The 17,554-nt window shown below is 40.8% G+C and overlaps 1 protein-coding gene across 3 annotated transcripts in view; it reads left to right on the top strand.

Moving 5' to 3' along the window:
* The first annotated feature begins 151 nt into the window (after positions 1–151).
* fgf24 (fibroblast growth factor 24) overlaps positions 152–17,554 on the top strand; it is a 35,940-nt gene continuing 18,537 nt past the window's right edge. For 2 of the 3 annotated variants that reach the window (XM_058052961.1, XM_058052944.1), the window contains exons 1-2: positions 152–646; positions 7,098–7,146. The gene's annotated coding sequence lies outside the window, so the exon portion shown is untranslated. Of the gene's footprint in view, positions 647–7,097; positions 7,147–7,318; positions 7,334–17,554 lie in introns of those variants that run through there. The other variant, XM_058052953.1, reaches the window with a different exon arrangement.

Genomic DNA, 17,554 nt, shown 5'->3' with positions numbered 1-17,554 from the left:
TCTTTAAGAGTCTTCGAATGCCTCAAAAGTTTAAACCATTTGACATTTAATGAAATGTATTGCAAAAATTTGTCTTTTTCTTTTGCTTTTTTGTGAGCCATCACAGGAGGGTACAAGGTAAGGCAAAAAAAAAAAAAAATTTTTAGTGTGATGATAACCATAGAACCAGCAATGTGTCTGGATGTGCAATACAATTAAATATTTATCATATAAGACGCCACTAGATGGCAGTATTACACCTTCCTGTTTGTAGTTTTACTTCATTTTGCTTATTTTTCTCATTATCTGCATCCAGGTTTCTCCTCGCTCATGATTAGCGTAACGACCTTCAACGCGCCGCCATCATCACGGGGTGGCACCGGGCTTCCATCAGGCTTCGGCGGAGCCTTTCGAGTACAAGAAACCGATGATGAAGTCTTTACCTGAAGTGTGAGTCAGGCATTACTTCACTCCCAGCTGAACCTCTTCTTTTTGCCCCCCAGCCATGTGGGAAGTGAGGCTGGCTTTGGCGGATGCAGCCACGGGATGACGCACGGCGTCGCCCCTCCGAACGAGACCGTTGCGAGGCACGTGGAAATCAACCCGCGTGTTTCCAAACACCACCCTCCCTTTTTTGTGGTCGACTCGGAATTCCAGTCGCCTGGAGGTACTGACACATGAACGCCGGCTTTGTAGTGTTGCATGCACGAGTTCACGAGCGTGCACCGCAATTAAGCCTTTTCTATTGCGATAACAATAGCAACAATAACCATATAATACGCCGACCTGGTATTAATTAAACATACGATTTAAAAAAGGAAGTCACTTGGAGCAGATGGTATCTACCGAATACGCTTAGGCCTGAGTTTGTATCATTATACATTGGTTAACTTCTTTTTACACTTTAATGACAGTTAAACATATGGAAATGCTAACTAATGCTAACTGCCTGGGGAGTGAGAGTTAGATTTCCATGGAACAGATGATTGCATTATTTCATCATAAATGTTTCAATGCAATACACAATTAAAAACATTATTTGTACAGTCAGGCATCCCTGGCTGAGTCCCATTGTGCTAACATGCTAGGTGTTAGCATGCTAACGGCATCTTGTGCAAAATGAGACCCTCATTCTGTAGATTGTGGGACCATACACACAGCACATGGTCTGTATATATGTAGGTTTCTGGTGATCACAGTTTGACCCTGGAACAGACGATTGCATTATTTCCATTGGGAAAATGTTTGAATTTTTTTTTTCCTCTTTTGCAAACTCCATTTATTTCCAAATAAATCAGATATTGCAAGCAAACAGAAACATATTGTGTTCAACCAACCACTGTACTGTTATGTTATGTTTCTGCCATTTAATACATCATAACCAATGAAGTAAATGGAAGTACCTTCATGTCCTAAATTGACTCTTGCCCGAGAACTACTGAGCCTGTAGACTCACCTGTTTACAAATAGGTCCAGTCCCCATTTTATTTTAGTGCACTGTAATAAAAATATCACAAGAATTCAGCTGAGCAAGGGTCAGCTTTGTCGGACGACCCCTCTTGACTGAACCTCATGACCTTTTAAAAAAAAAAAAAGGGTAGCGTTCCAACACAAATGCGTTTGTGCCATTGCTGGTACTAGCTTGTATCAACTAGTAGCAATTAAGCTACAACTTGCTGCCGCCTGGAGCATTACGCCAACGTCCTGGACATGTCAGGGTATACAGCGTTGTTTGGAAGCAGGCGTTCTTTTCCTTGAATCCACCGGTGCCGATTATGCAATCTCGACCCGCTCCGGTCTTTGCAATGCCTTTTGGGAATGTGAGGAGCGCTGCGAGAATGCCTCGGCCTGCATTTTTATAATTCCACTTTTGATACCTTGAAGCAGACACTGCTTCTTGTAGCGCGGTGTTATTTCCCGATATAGTATTGTTTGTTTCGGTCATATTCTGGCTCTCTGCTGGAGAGAAATGTAAAGTTAAATATCTCTGCAGGCATGTACATTTCTGCCCCCCCCCCCTCTCTCTCTGTTCATAACCTAAAGGGATGTGCAATATTTTAGCACACATCTGTGCGTGTAGTTTTTAGCGCTGCACAACAACAGATGTTGTCAACATGTGTTAGCGGTATATAATAATTCCGTGGGTCTGGACATGTGGTCAGTACTGTAACTAAGTGTTGTTATGACGATAAGGAGGGCGGCAACTCAAACTGGGACACACAGGTGTGTTGGAAAAAAAATGTGCATTCTTTAAAAAAAAAAAAAAGTTGACACTTTGGCGGCCCCCAGTGGCGTTGAGGTGTGAACTTGATTTATCCGTATCGCAGTCGTGATGTGATACCGTGGAGCGTCGATTTGTGTGGATTGATTATGGACTAATACAATCAGTGAAATTGTAAAGTGGTCTCATTCAAAGTGATATCGCGGCCCCGATGTGATACCGTGGAGCGTCGGTTTGTGTTTCTGCCATAGTGGATATAACTGAAGTATAAATGATCTGTTCCAGGGTGAAGCAGTCACCATTGTAAGACATTTAAACATACAGGCAGCGCTTTTAACTGACATACGAGTGTAAAAAGTAGTTAACTGCAAGGTTAAAAATGATAAACAAATTGATTTGAGATGCTTGGTATTGGATTTCTCGCCGATATTCAATATGCCGACCACTCCATTACCGACCAATAGTCAACTAAAATAACATGTTTTCCTTCATTAATCAATTAAGACAGGTTAGTCTTTAATAATTCACAAAAATAATGCATTGGAAAGCTGCACATTTGTATGTGGCACAAACATCAGAACAAAGTGCGTATGTAACCTCTGGAGTAATAACATCAGGGGAATTGGGGTAATTATGGGGTCATTCAAAGCAGAAATATCAGAAATATTAAAAGGATGATGCCCCCCCCTCCCCCCCCCAAATTTAAAATCCAGAGGCTAAGGCCATAGTGAGCTAGCAAACTTGTTGCTGTATGGGTGTGGATATGATTATCAGTGGAAAATACAATATTTTCTTTGACAATTTATATGGTGCCCCCTACTGTTGGAATATCATTTTACATCGCTGTAACATTCCGCTCGTTGGTTGCTGGTTTGAGCCCCAATCTGTAATCATTCAATTTATTTATACATTTTAAATGTGAGTGTGCCTTTTTTGACTTTCCAACAATTTAAATTCTGTCCGTGCTGCACGGTGGGCGAGTGGTTAGCACGCAGACCTCACAGCTTGGAGACAAAGGTTCAAGTCCACCCTCGGCCATCTCTGTGTGGAGTTTGCATGTTCTCCCTGTGCATGTGCGGGTACTCCGGTTTCCTCCCACATTCCAAAAACATGCTAGGTTAATTAGCGACTCCAAATTGTCCATAGGTATGAATGTGAGTGTGAATGGTTGTTTGTCTATATGTGCCCTGTGATTGGCTGGCCACCAGTCCAGGGTGTACCCAGCCTCTCGCCCAAAAAAAGCTGAGATAGGTTCCGGCACCCCGCCGACCCTCGTGAGGAAAAAGCGGTTGAAAATGAATGAAAATTCTGCCCGGGCTGCACGGTGGTCGCAGGTGGACCTCACAGCTTGGAGACCAGGGTTCAATTCCACCTTCGGCCATCTCTGTGTGGAGTTCGCATGTTCTCCCCGTGCATGAGTGGGATTTCTCCGGGTACTCCGGTTTCCTCCCACATTCCAAAAACATGCTAGGTTAATTAGCGACTCCAAATTGTCCATAGGTATGAATGTGAGTGTGAATGGTTGTTTGTCTATATGTGCCCTGTGATTGGCTGGCCACCAGTCCAGGGTGTACCCCGCCTGTCGTCTGAAGACTGCTGGGATAGGCTCCAGCACCCCCAGGAAAAGCAGTACAAAATGAACGAATGAATAAATTCTGCCGTTTCTAGTCTGCTAAGACCAAGACTTTAGTCTGAGACTTTAAAAGCGAACCATTCCGGCAAATGTTTGATGACTCGCACAACCTCTGAGGGAGGTCTTTGCAGTCCAAACCATGTCGGGATCAGGAATTTCCCTCCGGAATATATTGCAACTTCATGCCGCCATGTCAAACAAAAGCTGTCAGACATATTTACAGCGGTGTAGATTGCAGCTTGACATGTCACACTTCAAACTAACAAGTGTGGTCTGTCAGCCCCCCCAACCCCCACCACAGCTCGCTCCCATCCCTCCCATATGTCGATTGTTTTGACCTTTGCTCGGAGGAAATAAGGCCTTGCGAGCTTGATGTGACAGGCTGGCGCATCACCTGGATACCGGAAAATAAACGAGCAGGCAGAGAGAAAGAAAACAAAAAAAATATCAGAGGAACATTTCAGGCATTCAAACGGCGCTTTCAAAATGGAACAATGGCTTCGCCCCGAGGGAAAAAGCGATCATGCTGGTATGTTTATATTACAGCGAAAGGAAGCCGTCATTGTCATCACCAGCCATTTTCTCTCTTTCTGACAGTACGACTGTATCCCAATAATTCCCTTCTATATCCAAGGCAATTGTCACGGATAATGTCCTTATGTAAACATTCTGCTTTCAAGCTGTCATAATACGTGTGCGAATATTCTGCAAAACTTTATTAATCCCGTATATGTGCTTCGTCTGCTTTGTTGTTTGTTCATGCTGAAGCTTTAGGAACACTTGAGAAGGGAGCGCGTGGGGGTGCTTTATCATCTGTCTTCCCGTAAGCAAAAACCTGGCCCGTGCAGTAAAACACAACCCAACGGGTACAGCAAATAGTGACACGCGCTTATTAATACACGAGAGGGAGGTGCGCTCAACCTCAACAAGCGCCAACATGCGAGCGCATTACCTCGCCGGCTGCTATGGCAAAGATGTGAGCTGCATTCCTCTACCCCACAAGAATACTCGCAGCTTTTTAAAAACCCCCCCTCTCCAAGTCAAGGAGGGCAACTCCGCTCAGCTCTGCGGGCCGGGGCTTTATAAAGACATTCTTTATTTGTGCCCGGAGAGGGGGTTTGAACGCAATCTCAACTAGTGTGCAGGCGCACACATGCACAAACGCCACACACGAATAGCGAGGGGGGGCATCCACGCAAACGAGCAACGGGTACAGTTTCTGTACTTCATTCTCGATGTCCGTCAACTTCGGTTACAGGACCCTTCATCACCACTTAATGACAAGCCGCGACCCAAATTATGGAAGTTTCACAAAACTTAACCCTTAGATCAGGGGCCTCAAACTGGTGTCCTGCGGGCCACATTTGGCCCGCGGGCCGCGTGTTTGAGACCCCCGCCTTGATATGAAAGTTTAATGTTTGATATGGATGCTGTATGGTATCATGTACCCGGAAAAAATGATTACGTTTGATTAATGTTCATGTTAAAGGTTAAATAACTGTTAATAGTTATCCTCCCTATCCGTGTGGAAGTGGTAAGTTTTTGGCTATTTAAGTTTAAAGGAAATAACTTGAAGGCGACCGTTTAGGTCGCTAGCTCTCTAGTTTGCGAGTTAGCATGTGTCTCAAGACCCTGCAGTTGCGCAATATGTTGTAAATCAGGGGTCTCAAACACACGGCCCACGGGCCAAATGTGGCCCGCAGGACACTAGTTTGAGGCCCCCATCTTGATATGAAAGTTTAATGTTCGTGCGGCCCACGCAAATTTTGATACGGATTCTGTATGGTATCATGTACCCAGAAAAAATTATTATTACGTTTGATTAATGTTCATGTTAAAGGTTAAATAACTGTTAATAGTTATCCTCCCTATCCGTGTGGAAGTGGTAAGTTTTTGGCTATTTAAGTTTAAAGGAAATAACTTGAAGGCTACCACTTCATGTGTAAAATAATCTTCCTGAGGGGTGACACTTCTGATATAGTCCGTGTGGTCTACAGTTTATTTATTCCTGACGGCCAAAGTTGATAAGAATCAAAGGTTCCGATTCGATTCCATAGAAAATACATGCGGGTCATTTTTGACCCACTTATGGAAGGTTGGGGTAGTAACACAAAAACTAAAATTTCTTAAAATGTATAAAAGGTAAGTTAAAAATGTGAATGACATGATATTAAAAACGTTGTTTTTTTTAGGAATACCTGGAATATGAAATGATGAAAAATTTTCATTACGAAGATATTTCAAGAAAACGAATTGACCGGGTCATTTTTGACCCACCTATGGAAGTTTGGGGTAGTAACACAAAAACTAAAATTTCTTAAAATGTATAAAAGGTAGGTTAAAAATGTGATTGGTATGATAGCAAAAACATGTTTTGTGAGGAATACCTGGAATATGCATTGATGGAAAAATCACAACACAAACTAAAATTTCTTAAAATGTATAAAAGGTAAGTTAAAAATGTGAATGACATGATATTAAAAACATGTTGTTTTTTTTAGGAATACCTGGAATATGAAATGATGAAAATTTTTCATTATGAAGATATTTCAAGAAAACGAATTGACCGGGTCATTTTTGACCCACCTATGGAAGGTTGGGGTAGTAACACAAAAACTAAAATTTCTTAAAATGTATAAAAGGTAAGTTAAAAATGTGAATGGTATGATATCAAAAACATGTTTTTTGAGGAATACCTGGAATACGAAATGATGAAAAATTTTCATTACGAACATATTTCAAGAAAACAACCTGACCGGGTCATTTTTGACCCACTTATGCATCTAAAGGTTAATCATGAATTAACCATGGATCCATCCAAAAACTCCAAATGATTGTAAATGCTCCTGCTAGCATTCGGTCTTTACTTGGTAGCTCAGCAGACTGAGTTGCATTTCTGAGCTTTTACTTTGAAGTACTGTAAAACTGAACATACAGAAGCAAAGGATAAGATTCTCATACTGTGATTTTACTGGCTTCTTAGAGTTGGTAAGTACATTTTACTCGGGAGTACCACAGGGCTCTGTTCTTAGCCCCCCTCAGAGTGCCCCTGAGCTCCCATAAAGACTCAGTGGGAGTCGAGATTCATTATTTTTTATTACAAATATTGCCTTTTCTGTGTAAAAATATACTATGTATCTTAATGAGAGCTAAGGAACTGATGATTTTTTCTTGTTGTTTTGTTTTAATAGCTCAGAATCTTTGCAAATATGCTTTTCTATGAATAATAAACTGATGAACTGAGTTTGTGTTGGTTCTATCAAGGTCGGATGCTCCATTGAGGTGTCTTGGAGGCAACCTGGACTTGGACCGGGTAAGTGATATACATGTGTTTAGAAATAAATCACTAAATAAATCAGGTTAACCTAATCAAAAGCATATTTATCAGTCTCGTTTTTCTCACAGGAGTTCTGCGGCAGCCTCAAGCGCTCCTTGTTTTTTTTTTCTTTTACCAGATATTTGAAAGACATAGCTCACTCGGAGCAGTCCGGTGCTACAAGGTAATTTGTCAGTCCCTGAACTTCAAAAAGCCCAAATCTGTAATGACTTGAGCCCCCGAGCTCTGTAAAGCTGTTATGCTCGTTGCATGTGGTCTCCCTTTATTGGAGCCATGCTCTTGAGTTAAGATGAAGGTTCAAGCTCACGTTCACACGCAATTTGCTATTTGACCAGCTTGTCATTCAAATAGTGTAGACCAGGGGTGGGCAAACTTTTTGACTCACAGGCCGCATTAATTTAACAAAATTGACGGGGGGGATTATGTAGTATTTTACACGTAAAAGTCCATTTTTACACCTATATTTTTACACATATTTTACATGTAAAAGTGTCATGCAATCTGCTATATGTGCACTTTGAAATCATTTATTTGATGTAAAGTGTGTTATAAATGTATTATTATTATTATTATTATTGTTATTTTTATTAGAATTATTATTATTAGTTATAGTAATGTTATTATTATTATTATTATATTTTGTTAATAATAATAATATTACTACCATTATTATATTAATATTAACAACAATATTAATATAATAGTAGTATTATTATCATTATTGACAACAACATTATTATTATTATTATTTGTATTACTATTATTGTGCTTGTGCTCCTTTTTCCAGGAGTATTTTGTAATATTACTACCATTATTATATTAATATTATTAACAACAATATTAATATAATAGTAGTATTATCATCATTATTGACAACATTATTATTATTATTATTATTATTATTATTATTATTATTATTATTATTGTGATTGTGCTCCTTTTTCCAGGAGTATTTTGTCATATTACTACCATTATTATATTAATATTATTAACAACAATATTAATATAATAGTAGTATTATCATCATTATTGACAACATTATTATTATTATTATTATTATTATTATTATTGTTGTGCTTGTGCTCCTTTTTCCAGGAGTATTTTGTCATATTACTACCATTATTATATTAATATTATTAACAACAATATTAATATAATAGTAGTATTATCATCATTATTGACAACATTATTATTATTATTATTATTATTATTATTGTGCTTGTGCTCCTTTTTCCAGGAGTATTTTGTAAACAACAGACCACATCAAATAACGAAATTGATCAAGCAGCTACCTCGACCATCGAAAAGTTGGCCCAAGCCATGATGCCAGGTTGTACGTTGAGTTTAAATGAAATACTTTGGAAAAAACAGGCGGGCCATATTGAAACACTTGGCGGGCCGCATGTGGCCCCCGGGCCGTAGTTTGCCCACCCCTGGTGTAGACGATATTCATCAATGTATACGTTCACTTATAATAAACCAACACAAATAATAGTTTGAACTTAAAAACCCACACACAGACTTAACCCTGCCCGTGTATGTATACTCCTAGTACTTGATTTAAAATGTAAAAATAGTTCCTCTTCGGGAGTGACCTTGGATGAGGGAGTCTATTTTTCCCTATAAAGCCATGCAAAACGATTCCACTCTTTATACCCTGATAATGCATTTCCTGACCTACAACACTCCACTGAGCTTATACTTGATTTACAGGTTTACTGTTTTTCCCAGCGACTCCTGTTTTCCCTTTCACCTTTCTACCAGTAAAAACATCTTTTCATTTAGCGTCCATCTTAGATTTATAATGTAGGATTTGCATAACTATAACTATGATGGCACTCAGGAGACTAGAGACCCCTGCCGAGGCCCAATAATCCTAATTTGTTCCAGAACAACAATTCTTAATCTGGTTTTGAATCGGGACCAAAAGTTGATTAATTGGTTGTTGGATTGCACTAAAAAAAATGTTAAATTAAAAAATTAAATGACAATGAAAACAATGACCATACCGTAATACAGTAAACCTCGGATATATCGGATTCAATTGTTCCCACTGGTTTTGTCCGATATAAGCGAAATCCATTATATGCGTATACCGGAAAATGTCCGTTTTACGCATATATCGGATTTATATCCGGTATATGCGTAAATCGGATTTTATCCGTTATAAAAAGGCACTTCCTTGACTATGTTTCCAATGTACCTGGACGCGCAGGCAACGCTGCAAACGACGTCGTATAGCGGCCTGTCACGATTCGGCGAATCGGAGCGCCACGATGCGGCCATCCGATATATGCGAGGGAAATTTAATGGAAATGCATTGGAACGTGACTGGAGATTTTGTCCGAAATAGGCGAAATCCGTTATAAAAAATCCAATATATGCAATGAATTTTTTTTGGAAATGCATTACAGAAAATATATCCGAGTCCGATATATCCGAGGTTTACTGTACTGACTATCCTTTGTCAGTTTTACAAAAACTAAGCAGAACTTGGTTATGATCCAAAATGTGCCAGTTATTCAGTCAAGCCAAACTTTAAGGTCAATCTGTAGGGATCCATTATTCGTGGACTATATACAAAATAACAAATCGAATAACGCTAATAAACTCTATTCTTGGACATACTACCAATGATGCAGACAAAAAACATAATCAAATATATTCATGCTAGGAGATTAAAACATGATCAGTATTCTCATGCACAAAAACTGCCTTGTGGGCATGAGGCCTTTACTGACTTCGGTATTTAGCCATGTTGACCTCGTCTTTTGCCTCCAATCAGACTGAAAGAGAAACCATTCTGTGCATTGGTTTGTTTGTTCCATAGAACAACGGCATGAATGGAGTGAGCCCTTTTGTCAGTCATATAATCTTTGTCTCAGTGGGTGGGTGGAGGCGGGGCCACTAGCATACATACAGAGTTCAGAAGAGTGTAGCGTATTAGAAATTAAGTGAGTAAATTGTCATATTTTTTCCTTGTACTAGTACTACATTATAAGGTACATTGTAAGAGACCCAATATTGTGTATCGTATTGTGACGAGAGGCGGGGTACACCCTGGACCGGTCTGCCAGCCAATCACAGGGCACATATAGACAAACAACCATTCACACTCACATTCATACCTACGGACGATTTGGAGTCGCTAATTAACCTAGCATGTTTTTGGAATGTGGGAGGAAAAAAAACGGAATACCCGGACAAAAACAGAACATGCAAACTTTTGTGGGTGGAATTGAACTCTAGCGCGCTAAACACTCGACCACCGTGCAGCCCCCTAATACATACGTAGAATGCAAACTCATCTTAGCTAGTATATGTAAAAGTTTTTTCCTGGATATATGGAGATACTATCCAACCTTCCCATCTGGAGTGGCACAGTTTTCCCTTTTTTTCCCAAATAACATTCATTCATTTTCTACCGCTTTTCCTCACGAGGGTCGCGTAGGGTGCTGGAGCCTATCCCAGCTGTCTTTTGGGCGAGAGGCGGGGTACACCCTGGACCGGTCTGCCAGCCAATCACAGGGCACATATAGACAAACAACCATTCACACTCACATTCATACCTATGGACAATTTGGAGTTGCTAATTAACCTAGCATGTTTTTGGAATGTGGGAGGAAAAAAAAACGGAATACCCGGACAAAAACAGAACATGCAAACGCTTGTGGGTAGAATAGCGTGCTAAACACTTGTCCACCGTGCAGCCTCCTAATACATACACAGAATGCAAACTCATCTTAGCTAGTTTTTTTTCCTGGATGTGTGGAGATACCATCCAACCTTCCCATCGTACATCTGGAGTGGCACATTTTTCCCTTTTTTTTTCCCCAAATAACATCTGCTGCTAAAAAGCCAGACAGGTAGTTAGAGTCTATTGGTCATGGATGGAGTTTCTCTCTCTCTCTTTCTGTCTTGCACTCCTTCCTTCTCTCTTTTTTTCTATTCTAAAAAGCCCTAAGGCTAGTATTTCACTGATTACAGAGTCCCTCCATTTGAATGGTCGTTTGTGTATTGTCAGAACAAAGGGGGCGAGCGGCCTCTGAAGAGGTGCTAGACAGGGGAATGGATTGGGCTCAGCGATTAGGATGAGTGGAAGTGCAGGTTCAGGCTAGCTTACCCCAGGAGAGGTACTCCACATAAACTGCGGTGGAAGGTTTCTTGACCAGCTGCAATGCAAAAAAAAAAAAAAAAGGTCCAATGGCAACACAAGTGCTTTTCTAGCCATTAACATTATTCTGCACTTTGGTCATTCCTTTCTACTCCGTCAGCTACAAAGCTGGCTTAGGGGGGGGGCACGCTAGTTGCAAGAGTCCCGTACTAATCAGACAAAATGACGGGGAAAAAATGCCTGAATTTTCCCTTCTTGCGCTCGCCGTAAAAACCACGCCAATGTTGCTAATCACAACATTGCTAATTGCTAACTTTTTCCAAAAATTACAGATATTTTTTTTGGTCTCTTATAATATTTTACCCGAAAAATAGCTTTAGCTTTAGCTTGGACAGAGGAATGTCAGGTGAAGGCTCGAGTTTTAGAAAATTACAAAAAACAATTCAAACCGCAAGCACTTAAATCACAGGTTTTTTTCAACCATCTTAACTTTTTTCTTGTAATATTTTGCCTTTATTCCCATAACATTGCTAATTGCTAACTTTTTCCAGAAATTACAGATATTTTTTTTTTGGTCTCTTATAATATTATACCCGAAAAATAGCTTTAGCTTTAGCTTGGACAGAGGAATGTCAGGTGAAGGCTCGAGTTTTAGAAAATTACAAAACAATTCAAACCGCAAGCACTTAAATCACAGGTTTTTAACCATCTTAACTTTCTTCTTGTAATATTTTGCCTTTATTCCCACAACATTGCTAATTGCTAACTTTTTCCAAAAATTACAGATAATTTTTTTTTTGTCTCTTATAATATTATACCCGAAAAATAGCTTTTAAAAAACGGTTAATTCTTTAACTACTTGCAACAAAAATATTATTTTCTTTCTACTACAATGTTTTCGTAAAATTACAACATTTTTCTCTTAATATTTCTACTTTAGTAAAATTTTAAAAGTGCTTTTAATTTTTACATTTTTGCTGCTGTTGTTTTGTTTTGCTTTTTAAAGGTGCCGCAGGCCAATAAAAAGACCAACCGCGTGCCACATAAAGTCCCCGATCCCCACTTTGGACACCTATCACAAACAAACAGCAACACTTGAATCAACCCATTGTGTAGAGCTTTTGCCCACCCCAGACTCTGTTTCGGAACTAAAAATAACTATTCATGTTATTATTCATGTTAACATGTTAACTCAAGTTAGCTTAACAGGTTTTCTTTATTTTTCTCAAGCCGCTGTCCCTCCTGTGTCCAACTTTTTGTTGATGACTTCCTGTATATCCTGGTGAGATGTACGGGAGTGTTTCTCACCTTTTATCAAATTGCTAGCAGTTTTTTTTTTGGCCCCATGGCAGGTTATTTAGCAGTCGATTTAAAAAATGGTAAGTCAGGAACGTATGGGGTGTTTTTTTTGGGCATTCCTTTTTGTGGAATGTTGCGGTACAGGGCAAACAAATTAGTTTATTGTACGAAAACTAAAACCGTGTACCAAAACCGGGGTAAAAAAATTTCAGAAGTAGTGATTTGGCATACTACTACTACTGTACGCAATAATCAGATAAACGCCAACGCGACGACCTTCATCTTTGAACACTCACTCAGTACTTCTCACCCGCCGCAACGCTAAAGGTGGCGACTGGCAATCAAAGTCCTCATCAAATTACCAGGCCGCGTGTTTGCCGCCTGGGCGGGGAGGGGAGGGTCACGCGCTTGGTGGGCTTCCGCATCCTTTTGATTCTAAAGCATCACCTTTTCAAAGCTGTTTTCCAGAGGATGTCTTTTTCATTTACTCTGGCTCTTTGTGCCGTTAATGAGGCTTGTAAAGCGCCATCCATCAAGTGATGGAGGACCAATATACAGCGGGGGCACCCGGGGGTGTTTGTCAAATAATCACACAGGTCGCCATGAAACACCCGGCGAGGTTTCTGGTCAGCTTGTTGAGATTTTTCTATTCAACCTTTTAAAACCGGCACAGGAGGGAGGGGGCGTGGTTGCATTGGTGTTGCTATGGTAACTGTGCGTATCAGTTTATTTCCAGTTGGACAGAGGAATGTCAGCTGAAGGTTCGAGTTTTAGAAAATTACAAAAACAATTCAAACCGCAAGCACTTAAATCACGGGTTTTTAACGATCTTAATTTTCTTCTTGTAATATTTTGCCTTTATTCCCACAACAATGCTAATTGCTAACATTTTCCATATCAATTTATTTCCAATTGGACAGAAGAATGTCAGCTGAAGGCTCGAGTTTTAGAAAATTACAAAACAATTCAAACTGCAAGCACTTAAATCACGGGATTTTAACCATCTTAACTTTTTTCTTGTAATATTTTGCCTTTATTCCCACAACAATGCTAATTGCTAACTTTTTCCGTATCAATTTATTTCCAATCAGACCGAGGAATGTCAGGTGAAGGCTCGAGTTTTTGAAAATTACAAAAACAATTCAAACCGCAAGCACTTAAATCACGGGTTTTTAACCATCTTAACTTTCTTCTTGTAATATTTTGCCTTTATTCCCACAACATTGCTAATTGCTAACTTTTTCCAAAAATTACAGAAATTTTTTTTTGGTCTCTTATAATATTATACCTTAAAAATAGCTTTAAAAAAACGGTTAATTCTTTAACGCCTTGCTACAAAAATATTATTTTCTTTCTACTACAATGTTTTCGTAAAATTACGAAATTTCCTTGTTAGCTTACAAAATTTTTCTCTTAATATTTCTACTTCAGTTTTGTAAAATGGCTTTTAATTTTTCAAATTTTTTTTTTTTGTTTGTTTTTTTTAAAAGGTGCCACAGGCCAATAAAAAGACCAACCGCGGGCCACATAAAGTCCCCGATCCCCAATTTGGACACATCACAAACAAACAGCAACACTTGAATCAACCCATTGTGTAGAGCTTTTGCCCACCCCAGACTCTGTTTCGGAACTAAAAAAAAACTATTTATGTTGCCTTTAAAACAACTCAAGTTAGCTTAACAGGTTTTCTTTATTTTTCTCAAGCCGCTGTCTCTCCTGTGTCCAACTTTTTGTTGATGACTTCCTGTACATCCTTCTTTACCAAATTGCTAGCACGTTTTTTTTGGCCCCATGGCAGGTTATTTATGGAAGTCAATTTAAAAAATAAGGTAAGTCAGGAACGTGTGGGGTGTTGTTTTTGGGGATTCCTTTTTGTGGAATGTTCCGGTACAGGGCAAACAGATTAGTTTATTGTACGAAAACTAAGACCATGTACCAAATTTTTTTTGGGGGGGGTAAAATTTTCAGAAGTAGTGATTTGGCATAATACTACTGTATGTACTATACTGATACTGTATGTAAACCGTATTCCACGGTGCTGCTGGGGGTGATTTGTTGCAGAGTGAGGCTTTCATTTTCACCTTTCACTCCCCCCCCCACACACACACACACCCCTTCCCCTTCTGGAGTCTTTAATGACTCCACGCAAACAAGGTGTGACGGGGGACAAATTACTAAAAGACTTTTTTCCTTCCCTTCCGTGTCCCTCAGGTAATACTTGAAAGGTCACAAGGTAGCTGCTGGCTCCTCTCTCTGGCACCCTCCGCAATGTCAAGGTGTCGCGACCCCGCCGCCCGCCCGACCGCCCGCCCGCCCCGGCCCCTCAGTAGCCCACAGTGGCGCATGGGCGACGGTGTGAAAAGGGAAGTGGAGAAGGGGTGGGGGGGGGGCATGCACTAATGGGGTGAGGGTGATTCCAGCAAGATCAGAGGAAGAAGGCCTTCTTCCCGTGTGGGGCTTCACACGCCTGTGCTCTTTAAAATGAAAGAAAGCTTTCTGGGTGGCTTGTCCGAGTCACCCCTCCGCATCGGCCACCCCCCCCCCCCCCCTCCCCTATTCCCTTTCAGTCAATATGTCCGTGTCAGAGATGAAAGTGCAAAGTAGGGGGGGGTCCTGACACTAATGTACTACATTGGGCTTCGCTTACTGATCTGCCAACTTCTTTTGTGCGGCCTTAAATGCCTGCTAGGGACCCTTTGAACCCGCCCAGCGCTCGCCCGCCTGCCGATGCTGCCTCCTTCAGTGACATGTCCTCACCCGCATTCCCACCGTCCCGTCGCTGTGGACAGACACGCATAGCTGCACGCGGCGCACCGGGGTTTGAAATTCAAAAGCCTGCAAAGGAGGTCTGCGAGGTGATAGGGGGAACCCAGTCGCCCGCCCCCGCCCCCGCGCCCCCCAATCCCAAGGTAAGCGGACATTTTCTAGTCCTCAAAAGCACATACCTGTCAAACCTCCTGTTTTTATCACAAAGTCACAGATTTTGCTACTCTACGTCCGGTCAGTTCAGCAACAATCTGTACAGGTAGGCCTTCAAAATAAAAGAAGCACAGCGGTAAAATGTTACCACAGCAGGAAGTCGGGTCTTTACACCCCTCCCCCCCTCCCAGGTCGCGAAAAACATTGTCTTAAAGGGGGTGCTGGTGGAAACTATTTAGTAAAATCCCTTTCTCTAATTTCATAGAGAAATAATGATGGTGCCTTCAATGCACCTGGGGAACAGCATATAGGGTGAATTTGAACATTAATAACACTGTGCTTGAATCAGATTTTACCGATACCCACAAACGCATCATGATGAATCTCGATTTCACCCGTCAATTGTATCCATACCCAGTGAATGAGCCGATGCACTCGCATCGATTAATATCGATTAATATCGATTATTTTCCACACCCTTAAAATGTTGACAGGTACGTCTAAGCAAGTGGGCGGACATTTTTGTAGTCCTAAAAGCAGTTGGCCTCAATGAAATTACCCTGACACCTCAAGATGAGTGAACATTTTTGTGCAGTTGTCTCCCCCCCACCCCCCATCCCAACATTTTTGGAGTGCAGTTTTCTTGTCCACACCCCCCCCCCCCACGCCACGACTTAAGTGGACATTTTTGTAGTCTTCAAAGCCGTTGTGCTGGTCGAAACTATTTAGTAAAATCCCTTTCTCTAATTTCATAATGTAGTAGTTACAAAGGCCAAATAATGATGGTGCATTCAATGCACCTGGGGAACAGCATTTTGGGTGAATTTGAACATTAATAAAACTGTGCTTGAATCGGATTTTACCGATACCCACAAACGCATCGCGATGAATCTCGATTTCACCCGTCAATTGCATCCGTGCCCAGTGAATGAGCCGATGCACTCGCATCGATTAATATCGATTAATATCGATTATTTTCCACACCCTTAAAATGTTGACAGGTACGTCTAAGCAAGTGGGCGGACATTTTTGTAGTCCTCAAAACAGTTGGCCTCAATGAAATTTCCCTGACACCTCGAGATGAGTGAACATTTTTGTGCAGTTGTCTCCCCCCCACCCCCCATCCCAACATTTTTGGAGTGCAGTTTTCTTGTCCACACCCCCCCCCCCCCCCCACGCCACGACTTAAGTGGACATTTTTGTAGTCTTCAAAGCCGTTGTGCTGGTCAAAACTATTTAGTAAAATCCCTTTCTCTAATTTCACAGCATTTTGGGTGAATTTGAACATTAATAAAACGACGCTTGAATCGGATTTTACCGATACCCACAAAGGCATCGCGATGAATCTCGATTTCACCCGTCAATTGCATCCGTACCCAGTGAATGAGCCGATACACTCGCATCGATTAATATCGATTAATACCGATTATTTTCCACACCCTTAAAATGTTGACAGGTATGTCTAAGCAAGTGGGCGGACATTTTTGTAGTCCTAAAAGCAGTTGACCTCAATGAAATTTCCCTGACACCGCAAAATGAGTGAACATTTTTGTGCAGTTGCCCCCCACCCTCACCCCAACATTTTTGGAGTGCAGTTTTTTTGTCAACCCCCCCCCCCCCACGCCACGACTTAAGTGGACATTTTTGTAGTCTTCAAAGCCGTTGTGCTGGTCGAAACTATTTAGTAAAATCCCTTTCTCTAATTTCATAATGTAGTAGTTGTATGTGCCTCACGGTATTCAATACAAAGGCCAAATAATGATGGTGCGTTCAATGCACCTGGGGAACAGCATTTTGGGTGAATTTGAACATTAATAAAACTGTGCTTGAATCGGATTTTACTGATACCCACAAACGCATCGCGATGAATCTCGATTTCACCCGTCAATTGCATCCGTGCCCAGTGAATGAGCCGATGAGCACTCACATCGATTAATATCGATTAATATTGATTAATATCGATTATTTTCCACACCCTTAAAATGTTGACAGGTACGTTTAAGCAAATGGGCGGACATTTTTGTAGTCCTCAAAGCAGTTGGCCTCAATGAA

This window comes from Doryrhamphus excisus, chromosome 2 (genome assembly GCF_030265055.1).
Source record: "Doryrhamphus excisus isolate RoL2022-K1 chromosome 2, RoL_Dexc_1.0, whole genome shotgun sequence".
NCBI classification, from domain to species: Eukaryota; Metazoa; Chordata; class Actinopteri; order Syngnathiformes; family Syngnathidae; genus Doryrhamphus; species Doryrhamphus excisus.
Note: the sequence above shows the minus strand (reverse complement) of the source record. Positions and strands in the feature narration are given on the sequence as shown.